The sequence below is a fragment of the Microcebus murinus genome, chromosome 6 (genome assembly GCF_040939455.1).
Source record: "Microcebus murinus isolate Inina chromosome 6, M.murinus_Inina_mat1.0, whole genome shotgun sequence".
In the NCBI taxonomy this organism is placed as follows: domain Eukaryota; kingdom Metazoa; phylum Chordata; class Mammalia; order Primates; family Cheirogaleidae; genus Microcebus; species Microcebus murinus.
In genome coordinates this window covers 71,814,533-71,829,871 of record NC_134109.1, presented here as the reverse complement: position 1 = coordinate 71,829,871, position 15,339 = coordinate 71,814,533, and the positions used below count along the sequence as shown (strand labels likewise).

The 15,339-nt window shown below is 42.8% G+C and overlaps 1 pseudogene; it reads right to left on the bottom strand.

The window, feature by feature from the left end:
- Positions 1-4,251: 4,251 nt before the first annotated feature.
- LOC142871392 (large ribosomal subunit protein eL37-like) lies at positions 4,252-4,534 on the bottom strand (annotated as a pseudogene).
- Positions 4,535-15,339: the final 10,805 nt, after the last annotated feature.

The window sequence follows — 15,339 nt, the reverse complement described above, 5'->3', positions numbered from 1 at the left end:
CGAGCCTGCCAAGTCATGCAGCCAGGGAGGGTCAAAGGGACCCATGCAGACGGCATATCAACTTGGATACACCACTCCCACGTGAGGCCAGCCAACGAGAACGACCTAGAACGGTGCCAGAGCCAGTGGAGAGCAACGGTGGACCCAGAGAACCCACTGAAGGTCAGGCTGACTCAAGTAGCAGCAGCGCCACGAGAAGCCAGCTGAGTCCTATTCCTCTTGGACTACTAGTTATACTGTCTAGACTCAGACTCGGGGCTGTGGCACCTGGAGATTGGACCTCACTACAAAAATGTATGCAGGGTTTGTTTTGTATCTCCTTGAGAGCATTTTGTTAATGGGTGGAGGTGTTGTAAGTGTGATGAACAATTTCAATCCCCACAAACCCCATAACCTGACATGGGAAATTGTCAATCAAGAAACCCACGAGGTCTGGAACGTGACCTCTGGGGTGGCCCCCTTAAACAGTTGGTGGCCGGACTTATATTTTAACTTAGAAAAAGTTAACCCCCTAGAAAAGCCAGCACAGACAATAGCGATATCCTCAGGAGGCCCTGCTGTTGCCCCAATCCCCAGTTCGTGGGTAACTGGACCATGGAGAGAAGACATAGAACGAACCTCCATGAGCTGGAATGGGTTTTATGCCTGTCCGGGATTCCGGCCCCCTCAGGAAAACCGTCAATGTGGGGGTATTGAAAGTTATTATTGTGCCAAATGGTAGTGTGTGACCACCAATGATGGGGAATGGAAATGGCAGGCACAACCTCTTCTCATTAGCATGTCCTATGTCCAACCTTGTACTAAAAACAGGTATGCCAGAGACTGCAACCTAATAAGGGTAAAATTTACAGAAAAAGGAAAGAAAGATAGGCGGTGGATAACAGGACTCTCATGGGGGATATGCCTCTACCAAAGACCGCACGTTTGCTCACTAATATATATCAAACTTAAAATTACCCCGCTCCCAATAACGGTAGGACCCAACCAGGTACTACATCCATGGCCAGCTACTGTCAGGCCCAGCCCGGCAGCACCCCAGACCACCTCCAGCAAAGGGACTCTCCACAAACTAATGGCTAGCACAAGTAGTCCCCGAGGCCCATCGCCCGATGGAGAGCTCACAGATCCCTTATGGAAAATGCTGACAGCAGCATATAATGCACTGAACCGCACAAGTCCCAATGCCACACAGGCCTGTTGGTTGTGCTATGACATAAGGCCCCCCTTTTATGAGGCGGTGGGGCTGGCCACTTATTTTAACCTGTCTTCAGAAGACTCCCCTAAAACGTGCCAGTGGGATCGTAAGGGCCCCGGACTCACCCTCCAGTCAGTTCTTGGCAAAGGTACCTGTTTAGGAACAGTGCCTCCCAGCCATGCACAACTCTGTGCCAAGGGTAACAGGACGCTAAGCCTATCTAAGAAAACAAAGTGGGTTATCCCCGGGCCAGGTGGGTGGTGGGTTTGCTCCAAGACCGGTCTGACTCCTTGCCTTAGTATGTCTATTTCAATGAGTCTGAAGATTACTGTATAATGGTATTAGTGTTCCCAAAAATAATATACCACACTGAAGAGACAATGTATGAGGGTGTGATAGGGCAAAGAGCTGCTAACCTAATTTTCCGTAAAAAAAGAGAGCCCATTACTGCCATCACTCTGGCTACCCTATTTGGTCTAGGGGCAATAGGGGCGGGAACTGGCATCTCCTCCCTAGCCATGCAGCAAAGGGGACTTAACTCCCTCAGGGCGGCTATAGATGAGTATATCGCCAGGATTGAAGAGTCCATCTCCCACTTAGAAAAGTCTTTAACCTCCCTCTCGGAAGTAGTTTTGCAAAACCGGAGAGGATTAGACTTGGTGTTCCTGCAACAGGGAGGGCTATGTGCGGCCCTCCGGGAGGAATGCTGTTTCTATGCCGACCACACAGGAGTGGTAAGAGAGTCATGGCCAAAGTAAGAGAAGGGCTTGCTCGGCGCAAACGAGAGTACGAAGAACAAACAGGTTGGTTTGAGTCCTGGTTCAATAGTTCCCCCTGGCTGACTACCCTGATTTCCGCGCTTGTAGGACCACTGGTGATCTTACTCTTAGCCCTGACATTTGGGCCCTGCATAGTAAACAAACTCATAAGATTTGTAAGAGACAGGGTCAGTGCTGTTCAGCTTCTGGTGCTGCAACAGCAATATCAAAGTATCGGGACAAATAATGCAGACCCAGAACTTATAAATTACCCAGAAGACGAGCAAGAGTGCTCGTCAGCTATGTAAAGGAAAGGGGGAAATGTGGGGGCGCCTCGATGGCCCTTCGGCAGCGTCTCAGTGGCACAACAAGAAAAGAGTTTTCCGCCCCCCTTCGTGTGAAGTAGGGTGAGGCAATTAGCGAACAGCACACATCTGTTTATACTCATACCTCCGGTTATCTCTTGGGTTGTGAAGAAAGGCAAAAGGGAGGTGGGATGCACAGGGATCGCGCAGAATTCAAAGAAAATTAATCACTTCAAAGGTCAGCTCATGGCCAGCGCGTAATTAGTTTGTGCCTTGCTAAGGCCCTTTGGGGGGGGGGATAAAAGGCACCCCGCAATTCAGGTCGGGGTCCTTGCCTGCGAGAGTGGCCACTGCGTTGGTGCTCTGGGGCTTGGACCCTGGCTAGCCAGAAAATAAACCTCCTCTTGTGTGATTGCATCCTCGATGTCTCTGCTTCTCTGTCCGGTGGGGCTGTGGAAGGTCGGTCCCTAACAAAGTGAACTTCATCTCTGATCTCAAGAAAGTTCAGAAAAGGCAGAGTTTCTCTTGGGTGAGTCGGCCTTTCCTTGGCTCCATAAACTGATAGGACTGGCTTGTGGACTGGGTGACTTCCCAGGGAATTTGGGTTTCACATGGAAAATGCCTCTGCCCCCTGGGCCACTAGTTGCCTTGACCGTCGTCATGTCGTCATTACCTGAGCAGAGCACTGGACATAGTTTCATGAGGAGAAAGCAATCCCTTTCATCCTGAAATTTTAACGTAGTTGCTCCTCTGGTGGGATAATTTTTGGTGCAGGCAAAAATATCTGATTTACAACTTGAGGGGTGCTTGTGTCTACCTTCTTGACCTAAATTTTGGATCCTTTTTTGGATATGGGTTTTGATTGTCCTAGGTGTCAAAATGTTAAAATGAAAGTCTGTGAGCTAATTTTAACATTTCAGAAATCTTAATGGAAACCACATGTTTATTCTAAGGCTACAAACTGGGCTTATACTAAGGCTAATTATTTATTTATTTATTTTTGAGACAGAGTCTCACTCTGTTGCCCAGGCTAGCATGCCGTGGCATCAGCCTAGCTCACAGCAACCTCAAACTCCTGGGCTCACGCAATTCTCCTGCCTCAACCTCCCGAGTAGCTGGGACTATAGGCAGGTACCACCATGCCCGGCTAATATTTTCCATATATTTTTAGTTGGCCAATTACTTTCTTTCTAATTTTAGTAGAGATGGGGGTCTTGCTCTTGCTCAGGCTGGTTTTGAACTCCTGGCCTTTAGCAATCCTCCTACCTTGGCCTCCCAGAGTGCTAGGATTACAGGTGTGAGCCACCGTGCCTGACCTAGTAAGGCTAATTAAAACTAAGTTTATTTGAATATCCAATCCATTGTGGTCATTTCATTTTTATCAAAAACTCTTTTTTGGCTGGGCGCGGTGGCTCACGCTTGTAATCCTAGCACTCTGGGAGGCCGAGGTGGGCGGATTGCTCAAGGTCAGGAGTTCAAAACCAGCCTGAGCGAGACCCTGTGTCTACTATAAAAATAGAAAGAAATTAATTGGCCAACTAATATATATATATGAAATTAGCCGGGCATGGTGGCTCGTGCCTGTAGTGCCAGCAACTCGGGAGGCTGAGGCAGTAGGATTGCTTGAGCCCAGGAGTTTGAGGTTGCTGTGAGCTAGGCTGACGCCATGGCACTCACTCTAGCCTAGGCAAGAAAGCAAGACTCTGTCTCAAAAAAAAAAAAAATAATAATAATAATAAAAACTCTTTTTTGGTAAGTTTATTTATTTATTTATTTTCATTAACACAAATAGGAAAATGAAGTTGTGATTCATAAGTATAATAGCAAAATGTCTTCAAAACTTGAAATTATTGGTGCCATCTGAGAATTAAATCAGGTCAAATCAGCATTTGGAAAACAGTAGCCACCGTTTGTAAAATTAAACCATGCAAATTCCTAATCTTGTTTTGTTTTTTATTTTAAACCAAAACATTTATTGTATGACTAATTGTTGAAATTCTTAAGATGAACTGGATGCTGCAACAGCTGCCCTCTTGGGTTTAGGTGTTGCTCCTGTATCTGCGGTATACAATTTTTAGCTGCCTCATCCGACCGGTCCCGGTGGTATTTTGTCTTTTAGCCTTGGCACTCCTATTATACTTTCTCTTGTGCTTGGCAGCGTATCCACATTTGCCACAGGTCGACTTTTGAAGGTGATGGGCCTTAGAGCCAAAGCGGCGGCACAACGTATACGTCTTATTGCAACACTTACCAAATGATGACGTCCCCTACGTCATCTCACTTCTGTGGCCAAGACCAAAAAGCCCAAACTCCTAATTTATCAACAGGGGTTAAGAACCCACAGACTTCAGCTCTGGGGTCCAAACAACAGGCTTTGAGAAATAAAGCAATTTTAAGTTCCATGCAAATAAAGCACAATCAATTTGTATCCTGCCTCTTTTCGCTTCTCTAATTGGATTTGTGTTATAAATTATTGTTAATAGTTTTCCAAGCTGGCTTTACTTCTATTTCAGAACAAGGTGGAGTATAAAAGAATAGAAAGCAACAAATATGCTAATGATGCATTTTAGGAAGGAGATTAGAGAGCTTAGAGATTAGAAAAGGAAAATCTAAATTTTGAGACTTGCTTCCTACTAAGCCACCCCTGTTAAGGAGTAAAAGACTAGTTCAGTTTTTAATTTCAAAGCCGAAATGTGTCCCCAGCCTCATCCTGGCCTGAAAGAACTGTAACACTACTCACCATGGCTGCTTACCAAGCAAACATCTCTTAATGGTTTGGTCTCTCACTTGAGTCACAGAGACAATGTGTGGGGCAGGTTTATTTTTCACTGTACATATTTTTCCATGTAGCTCTTGTTCATAGTTTTATTCGGGGATTGGTTGGTGTGAGTCAATCCCATAAAACTGAAGACCTCAGACAAAAATCAAGTTTGCACCTGTGAGGTAAGGATAGGAGCAAACTGTTAGAGGCAAGGACCCTCAAAGACCCTCAACTCCCCTATGACTCGTCCTACACACGGACTTCGCCCTGGAAAATTCCAGCTATAGCTCCGAGAAGAATGCAGTCCATGACGTGCTGACCACGGGATGCTCCAGGGTATGCTGACTGCAATTGTTCCCGACCACCTGCCAGGGTGGAGATGAGTAACCAGTCAAAAACAGGATACTGGCCGGGCGCTGTGGCTCACGCCTGTAATCCTAGCTCTTGGGAGGCCGAGGCGGGCGGATTGCTCAAGGTCAGGAGTTCAAAACCAACCTGAGCGAGACCCCGTCTCTACTATAAATAGAAAGAAATTAATTGGCCAACTGATATATATATAAAAAATTAGCTGGGCATGGTGGCGCATGTCTGTAGTCCCAGCTACCCGGGAGGCTGAGGCAGAAGGATCACTCGAGCCCAGGAGTTTGAGGTTGCTGTGAGCTAGGCTGACGCCACGGCACTCACTCTAGCCCGGGCAACAAAGTGAGACTCTGTCTCAAAAAAAAAAAAAAAAAAAAAAAACCAGGATACTGATAAGACGCTGATTGGGGCTGATTAACCCAGACCCAAGCCTCATCCTCAACACTCTATTTTTTTGTTTCTACTTCCTTGTTTCTGTATGCTTATAAAACCTACTAAGAATCTAAGTAAAACAGACCTTGACAATCATTCGCTTGGTTTCGTTTCTTTCTCTCGCTCATCTCTTTCAGGCACGGTCCCCCTCGCCCCCGCGAGTAACAGAAGGTCCCGCGGGTCGGGACAGCAAACGTGGCTAGAGCAATTAAATAATCTCTACCTCCTGACACGCATTCTAGGGGGCCATCTGGACTTCCTGGATGCCTTTGTATATTGTCTTCATCTAAGCAGAAGAAATAGTTCTAACTTAACAAATGTAGTTTATAGGGACCCATGGAGGCTGGGACTATTATAAAGAATCATGGTGAGCCGGGTGTGGTGGGTCACACCTGTAATACTAATACTGTGGGAGGCCAAGGTGGGAGGATCACTTGAGGTCAGGAGTTCAAGACCAGCCCGAGCAAGAGTGAGATCCTGTCTCTACTAAAAAATAGAAAGAAATTTGGCCAGCCAACTAAAAATATTAACAACAACAACATTAGCCTGGCGTAGTAACATACGCCTGTAGTCCCAGCTACTTGGGAGGCTGAAGCAAGAGGATTGCTTGAACTCAGGAGTTTGAGGTTGCTGTGAGCTAATGTTACAACATGGCACTCTAGCCTGGGCAACAGAGCAAGACTCTTCCCCCCCTCCCCCCCCCCGCAAAAAACAAAACAAAACAAAACACATAAAAAAAGAAAAATGAGTACATGGTGATTAAAAGATTAGAAGCTACCAGTTTAGCTGGCATATCATCTTTTAACTTCAGAAGCTTTTAGTCAGTTGCATTAAATGTGGTTCCACTAAAACTTACTTGGCTATTATCTCAAGGTGAAATATCACGTAATGACAATTGTTTGAAAGTTTGGTCCTTTCTCTGTGAAGTTCACTGTTTCAGTATTTTGTGACCACCCTAAAAGAATTGTGTTACTATTATTACCTACTAGCCATTTCACAAACGTTCATCTTCCACTCTAGCAGACACACACACACACACACACACACACACACACACACACACACACACTTTACCCTTGCTCTTTCCTTCTTGCTCCTAGTGTCAAGTACCACCATACACTTCAGGGATTGCCCAGTGTTTCTCACTGTGGGGTTCTCCTGACAGTCTACCTTCGTGTCTCCATACTTCATCCTGTACACACTGGAACTTCTGAGAACGTAGATTTTGAGTTAGATCTGAGTTCAAATGCTGGCTCTGTCATTCACTAGTTATATAATCTTGGAAATTTTGCTTACAATTCTTAATACTCTGTTTCCACATTTATAAAATAAGATTGTAGCACCAGTTACCTCAATGTTAGGATTTGATGAAATAATAGAAAGCGCTTAACATAATTTCCTGGCACTTAATCAGCACTGTATAAATGCTAGCTATTATCCCTTTTTATCTCCCAGGGACAATGATTCTGTTATATGAAATCATACTAAGCTGAGATTGACTAATAGCAATTGACAAGTATGATTAAATATGTCAACCCTTTTAGGGGGAATTTAATTAAACAGAAAAGAAAGGAAAAAAAAAGTGGGAGAAGAAGATGAATATTAATGGAATTTATCTCAAGTGGTGGAATCTTGATCTGGATGCAGTGGTATGTGCCTGTAGTACCAGCTCCTTGGTAGGCAGAGGCAGGAGAATTGCTTGAGCCCAGGAGTTCGGGGCCAGCCTGGGTAACGAAGCAAGACCCCTGTCTCAAAGAAAAAAAGTTAAGAAAAATACAGTAGGGACTACAAATGTAGACATCTGTTCAAAAGAAAAAGAAAAAAGTAACAAAATAGATTTTAAAATATCAACAAAAAATAAAAATTAAAAAAAAATACAGTAGGGGTGAGTACTGTGGCTCACATCTGTAATCCTAGCACTCTGGGAGGCCTAGGCAGGAGGATTGCTCAAGGTCAGGAGTTTGAGAGCAGCCTGAGCAAGAGCGAGACCCCATTTCTACTAAAAATAGAAAGAAATAAATTGGACAACTAAAAATATATAGAAAAAATTAGCTAGGCATAGTGACGCATGCCTGTAGTCCCAGCTACTCGGGAGACTGAGGCAGAAGGATTGCTTGAGCCCAGGAGTTTGAGGTTGCTGTGAACTAGGCTGATGTCACGGCACTCTAGCCCAGGCAACAGAGTAAGACTCTGTCTCAGAATATAAATAAATAAGTAAATAAATAACTAAAACATCAACATTAAAGTAGAACTTTAAAATAATATTTCAAACAACTATTGTTTAAAAAATTTTTAATACTTTTTTATTTTTTAAATGTGAATTTTTTTTTTTTTGTGAGACAGAGTCTCACTCTGTTGCCCGGGCTAGAGTGTTATGGAGTCAACCTAGCTCACAGCAACCTCAAACTCCTGAGCTCAAGCGAACCTTCTACCTCAGCCTCCTAAGTAGCTGGGACTACAGGTATGTACCACCATGCCCGGCTAATTTTTTCTATATATTTTTAGTTGGCCAATTAATTTGTTTCCATTTTTAGTAGAGATAGGGTCTTCCCCTTGCTCAGGCTAGTTTCAAACTCCTGGCCTTGAGGGATCTGCCCGCCTTGGCCTCCCATAGTGCTAGGATTATAGGTGTGAGCCACCACACCCGCTACAACTAACTAGCCTAGCTCACAGCAACCTCAAACTCCTGGGCTCAAGCGATCCTTCTGCCTCAGCCTCCTGAGTAGCTGGGACTACAGGCATGCGCCACCATGCCCGGCTAATTTTTTTTCCTCTATATTTTTAGTTAGCCAATTAATTTATTTCTATTTATAGTAGAGATGAGGTCTCGTTCTTGCTCAGGCTGGTTTCGAACTCCTGACCTTGAGTGATCTGCCCACCTCGGCCTCCCAGAGTGCTAGGATTACAGGTGTGAGCCACCGCGCCTGGCCAGGAACAGGCTTTTGAGTTAAAGTCACTTAGGCAACTTTTAGACCAATCAGTGGACTGACTCAAGATTTCCAAAATTTTTAAACTTTGGAAATCTTGTCCTTCTTTATTGAAGACACAATTTCTGGCCCATCGTTTATGACAGAACCTTCCAGTAAACATGAGAGTAAGACAAAAACTATCTGTAGGTAACATCCTCCAAATGATTGTGATTAATTTATTACGAATAATTTTCAAATGTGAAAGGTTATGAAGGTTCGTATTAAGAATAATTCAACTTATAAAATATTTGGTTGTTTCTTTAGCACACAAAACCAGATAATAAAGCCATTTCCAAAAATTTTTAGACAAACTATCTCTAAACATGATTAAATCCACTTCAAAGAAGGCAGTACATGTTACTTACACTGATTGATAAAAACATTTGAAGGCCGGGCGCTGTGGCTCACGCCTGTAATCCTAGCTCTTGGGAGGCCGAGGCGGGCGGATTGCTCAAGGTCAGGAGTTCAAAACCAGCCTGAGCAAGAGCGAGACCCCGTCTCTACTATAAATAGAAAGAAATTAATTGGCCAACTGATATATATATAAAAAATTAGCCGGGCATGGTGGCGCATGCCTGTAATCCCAGCTACTCGGGAGGCTGAGGCAGAAGGATCACTCAAGCCCAGGAGTTTGAGGTTGCTGTGAGCTAGGCTGACGCCACGGCACTCACTCTAGCCTGGACAACAAAGTGAGACTCTGTCTCAAAAAAAAAAAAAAAAACATTTGAATAAAATTTTATTGAGGGTGCAAGCCAGACTGTCAGAGAACTGGCATTCTTCCTAGCAGAGGTGTAGGCTGGGAGAAGACAAAGAACTTCTTGGCAAGAGGAATTCATAGGTTAGATGTGATTTTGGAGAGCTCCTATAGATTTTGCTGGTTCTGGAAGTTCCTGTTGCACCAGAATGGGGTGGCTGTGGTCTGTTTTATGGTTCGTATGCTATTAGCAAAACTCCTCCATGATTACAGAAGCTACAAAAACCACTCAGTTAGAAAGAACAAGACATAGTGTGATAACTCCCACAGAGCCCATTAAATGGACGCATGGCTATGCAGCTCCTGAACAGGTAAAAATCCAAACCAGAATAACTATAGTGATTAGAGAGGGAATAAAAGGATTGTAAGAATGAAAGAGCAGGCAGAAGTAACAAGGATTGGGTTCTATGGATTGTGAGCAGGTTTGTGTGAGTTCCTTTTATAAATGTGAATTATTCCTGTTGATGTGGTGTGAGGAAAATAAAAAAAAAAAAAATAAATGTGAATTGTGACACTTAATAATAACTGAAAATATCCATTTTATATATTCAAGATTGTTTTCGGCATCACAGATAGCCAATTGTTCTCCAGATCCACGAGGAAATGACTTTGACTGGAACACTTTATCAGGGTCTAGGCAGATGGTAAAAGAGGAAAAACAATGGGTGGAAGTCAGCAGGTCATGGTGTCATTCCTGTTCTGCCACTCACTACCTATGCGGCCTTAAGCAAGTTATTTAACATCTCCAGGCCTCAATTTTGTTGTAAACAGGAGAAATAATTCTAGACCTCTTTACTTGGTGGAGAAACTGTGAGGATCATATGCGGTCACTTATGTGAAAACGAACTAAAATGTAGAACCATCTATTTAGGTCCTCACAAAGCCTAAGTGGCACCTTTGTATGAATTAGAGGAAAGGCTTCTTCCTCCAGGTGAAGTCAACTCTTAGCAGTTTGTAGTTGGTTTAGAAGAGTGCACGTTAGGTTTCAGTCTCTACTTACTCCCTTAGCTGGCTGCCCGTAAGCAGAGCATGACCTTCATAATCACACCACCTAATATCATAAGGAAGCCTTTACTATCAAGATGCTTGCTGGGTGTCTCTAATAGGCTAGGTCCCTTTGTGTTTGGTGGGTCAGGGTAAACTGACACTGCTCTGCACATGATTGAACACTGTGGGATCGGTGAGAGTGTTTAGACATTGGGTCATCTCAAATAATGTGTCAGTCTCTGAAAAAATGCCCCCTCCCCTACCCTGGACTTTTGTATATGTAGTGGGCATGTGAATGAAAAAAAACCCTGGGAAAAAAGATAACAGCTCCTTAGGAATCCACAGTAGAGTTGGATTCCTTATTAGAAAAACATTGCTCAGACTGGGCGCAGTGGCTCACGCCTGTAATCCTAGCACTCTGGGAGGCCGAGGCAGGCGGATTGCTCGAGTTCAGGAGTTCGAAACCAGCCTTAGCAAGAGTGAGACCCCGTCTCCACTATAAATAAAAAAAGAAATTAATTGGCCAACTAATATATATATAGAAAAAATTAGCCAGGCATGGTGGCGCATGCCTGTAGTCCCAGCTACTTGGGAGGCTGAGGCAGTAGGATTGCTTGAGCCCAGGAGTTTGAGGTTGCTGTGAGCTAGGCTGACGCCAGGACACTCTAGTCTGGGCAACAAAGCAAGACTCTGTCTCAAAAAAAAAAACAAGAAAAAGAAAAACACTGCTCAACATGCTTTCCCTTCTGCTATTCCCATGTTTCCCTTGCCAAGACTCCTCTCGTAGCTGGAGAACCTCCAGCTCAAGGCTGAGCTGTATTCCTGTATTCAGTGAACTGTCACCAGGCAGCTGCAATTGCAGAATGGAAGAAAAACTCGTGCGTGCACAGTGTGGCAACCACTGGTTCTCAGTATCTCCAGATGCAACTTTTCATAGCTGACATGTTGTGTGTCCCCTTTACTACTCTGAAAGATAAATCAAAGATAACATAACACATTGGCACACATAAACCCAGGTGATCCATTATTATGCAAAACTTCTATAATGAGCATTAATACTTTAAACAATTTTTTTTTATTTTGAAATAATTATAGGTTCACAAGAAGTTGCACAGGTAGTACACAGAGCTCCCATGTACCCTTCACCAGTTTGCCACAGTGGTTACATCTCACCTAAATGTAGTACAATATCAGAATCAGATAATTAACATTAGCCTAGCTTGTGTATGTGTCTGTGATTGTGTGTGTGTGCATGTCATTTATTTTTTATGTCATTTTATTACATTTGTTGATTCATGTAGTCACCACTGCAATCAAGGTACAGAACTATTCCATCACCACAAAGATCTCCCTGTGATACTCCTTATAGTTACATCTGTATCTCTACCACCACCATCCTTTCCCCTGGCCACCCTAATTTGTTCTCCATGTTATTACAAATGGAATCATACAGTACTTGACCATTTGGTATAATTTTTTTCTTTTGGCACAATACCCTTGAGATCCATCCCAGTTGTTGCATGTATCAACAGTTCATTCCTTTTTACTGCTGAGTAGTATTCTGTGGTACACATGTACCACACTTTGTTTAACCCTTCACCTATTGAATGGCGTTTGGGTTGTTTCCAGTTTTTGGTTATTATGAATAAAACTGCCATTTTATTCCTGTACAGATTTTTATGTGAACATATGTTTTCATTTCTCTGGATTAAATGATCAGGAGTGCAATTGCTGGGTTATATGATAAACATATACAGTTAGATAGAAGGACTAAGTTCTAGATTCAGTAGCACAATAGGGTCACTATAGTTATCAATAATTTATTGTATATTTTAAATAACTAGAAGAGAACGTTTGCAATGTTCTCAACACAAAGAAATGGTAAATGTTTGAGGCAATGTTTATCCCAATTATCTCAATTTGATCATAACACATGGTATACAGGTACCAAAATATTACAAGTTAAGTGAAGTATTGCAAGAATGGAAAAACAAACATCACATGTACCCACTATTAAATTGGATCTAATAGTTCAACGCTCACGTACACATATGGAAGTAAAACTAAACGGAAACCAAGCAGGTGGGAGAGGGAAGAGGGGATGGGTAAATTCACACCTAATGTATACAGTGCACACTATCTGGGTGATGGGCACACTTATAACTTTAATTCCAACTGTACAAAAGCAATACATGTAACCAAAACTTTTGTACCCCCATAATATTCTGAAATAAAAACAAACAAAACCCCAAGTATCCTATATACTCCATAAAGATGTACAACTATTAATATTATGTATCATTTAAAAAAAGAATCTGCCAAACTATTCTCCAGAGTGGCTGTCACATCTTACATTTCCACCACCAATGTATGAGAAATCCAGTTTCTCTGCATCCTTGCTAGCATTTGGTATTTTCACTAATTTTTCTTTCAGCCATTCTGAGAGATGTGCAGTGGTATCTCACCACTCCAGATCTCTGAAGTTCTCTCTGCAGTTCTGTCTTCTCTTGTACTGTGCTCTGTGAACTCCAATTGCCTTGGCCTCCTTGGACCTCCTATTTCATCTGTGCAGCTCAGGGAGAGTGACAGACTCCTCCTGGGGTCTCCTTCTCGGTCCTGTAGCCTGAAAACTCTATCTAGGGAATAAGCTGGGGAATCATAGGGCTCATTCCATTTGTTTCTCTTCTCTCAGTCAGTGATCATTTTCCTTTATTGCCTGATGTCCAAAATCTGTTATTTCATATAATTTTTTCATTTTTCTGTGAGTTTCAGGCAACACCCAATTCTTACTCCATTTTGACTAGAAGTGGAAGCCTATATTTAGATTGATCAACAATGAGAAATAGCACTTAAAATTAGAATCTAACTCTTAGATGAATTGTCAATTTTAAAATCAGTGTCTGTCCTATCTCTGTCTCTTTATATCTATCTATCCATCATCTACCTACCTACTATCTATCTATCTATCTATCTATCTATCTATCTATCTATCTGTCATAAATTTTGTTTAACTACAAATTGGAAATTCTAATATCAGAACTACCATTACTTATCTATAGCATCAGAGACATTAACTTCTTTGAGCCATTTTATTTGTAATATGAAAGGTCAGCCTATATGAGCCTTACTTCCTTCTCTGAAATTCTAGGATATTGCTTGACTCTTGTAGGAGAAACAATGAGCAATGTTGGTAGCTGCAGTCCTTAGTATGTGCTATTTCTTTTTTTCTGAGGCAGAGTCTCACTTTGTTGCCCAGGCTAGAGTGAGTGCCGTGGCGTCAGCCTAGCTCACAGCAACCTCAAACTCCTAGGCTCAAGCAATCCTCCTGCCTCAGCCTCCCGAGTAGCTGGGACTACAGGCATGTGCCACCATGCCCGGCTAATTTTTTGTATATATATTTTTAGTTGGTCAATTACTTCTTTTCTATTTTTAGTAGAGATGGGGGTCTCGCTCCGGCTGAGAACTCCAGACCTCAAGTGATCCACCCGCCTTGGCCTCCTATAGTGCTGGGATTATAGGTGTGAGGCACCACGCCCGGCCTGTATGTGCTATTTCTAAACAGGAAAATGGTCTTGGTTGGGTGAGTAATGAGCATGCCTTGCTAAGCACTACATAATAGCAATAACAACAATAACAGCTAATACATCTGGCCTTTTAATGCAGTGTCTTATATAATACTCACAACAGCCCTAGAAGTAAGTGCTAGCACTATTCAAATTTAGAAAATGAGAAAACTGCAGCCTAGAAAAGAAAAAAACAAAAATAAAAAGCTGTTCAGTCTAAAGGTTATACTTAGACCACAGACTTAGTTTCTGTCTTTATATTTTATCAAAAGTTAATTTCAGGCCGGGCGCGGTGGCTCACGCCTGTAATCCTAGCACTCTGGGAGGCCGAGGCGGGCGGATTGCTCAAGGTCAGGAGTTCAAAACCACCCTGAGCAAGAGCGAGACCCCGTCTCTACTATAAATAGAAAGAAATTAATTGGCCAACTACTATATATAGAAAAAATTAGCCGGGCATGGTGGCGCATGCCTGTAGTCCCAGCTACTCGGGAGGCTGAGGCAGGAGGATCTCTTGAGCCCAGGAGTGTGAGGTTGCTGTGAGCTAGGCTGACGCCACGGCACTCACTCTAGCCTGGGCAACAAAGTGAGACTCTGTCTCAAAAAAAAAACAAAAAACAAAAAAAAAAAAGTTAATTTCAAATTATCTCTAGTAGTAACTAAAGCACTCCAATTATAAAGAAGCAGGTGATACCTGTAGTTGAATATATTTATCCTTGCTGACCCTAGACTGCTACTGGGTTCAGCAGAGGATTTTTGATGCCCTCTTTTTTTTTTTTTTTTTTTTTTTGAGACAGAGTCTCGCTTTGTTGCCTAGGCTAGAGTGAGTGCCATGGCATCAGCCTAGCTCACATCAACCTCAATCTCCTGGCTCAAGCAATCCTTCTGCCTCAGCCTCCCAAGTAGCTGGGACTACAGGCATGCGCCACCATGCCCGGCTAATTTTTACATATATATATATTAGTTGGCCAATTAAATTCTTTCTATTTATAGTAGAGACGGGGTCTTGCTCTTGCTCAGGCTGGTTTCGAACTCCTGACCTCAAGCAATCAGCCCGCCTCAGCCTCCCAGAGTGCTAGTTGATGTCCTCTTCACGTTGCAAATAGACCTCACCAGGATGAATGGCACCAAAGAGGGATAGCACAAGCAAATTGTGAGGTTGAAGGCAATTAGTGCCTTACATGAAATAAGAGCTCAATACTAGTTAGTTGCTATTGCTGTTGTAAATTTTATTTATTTTTTTTTTATATATAAAACT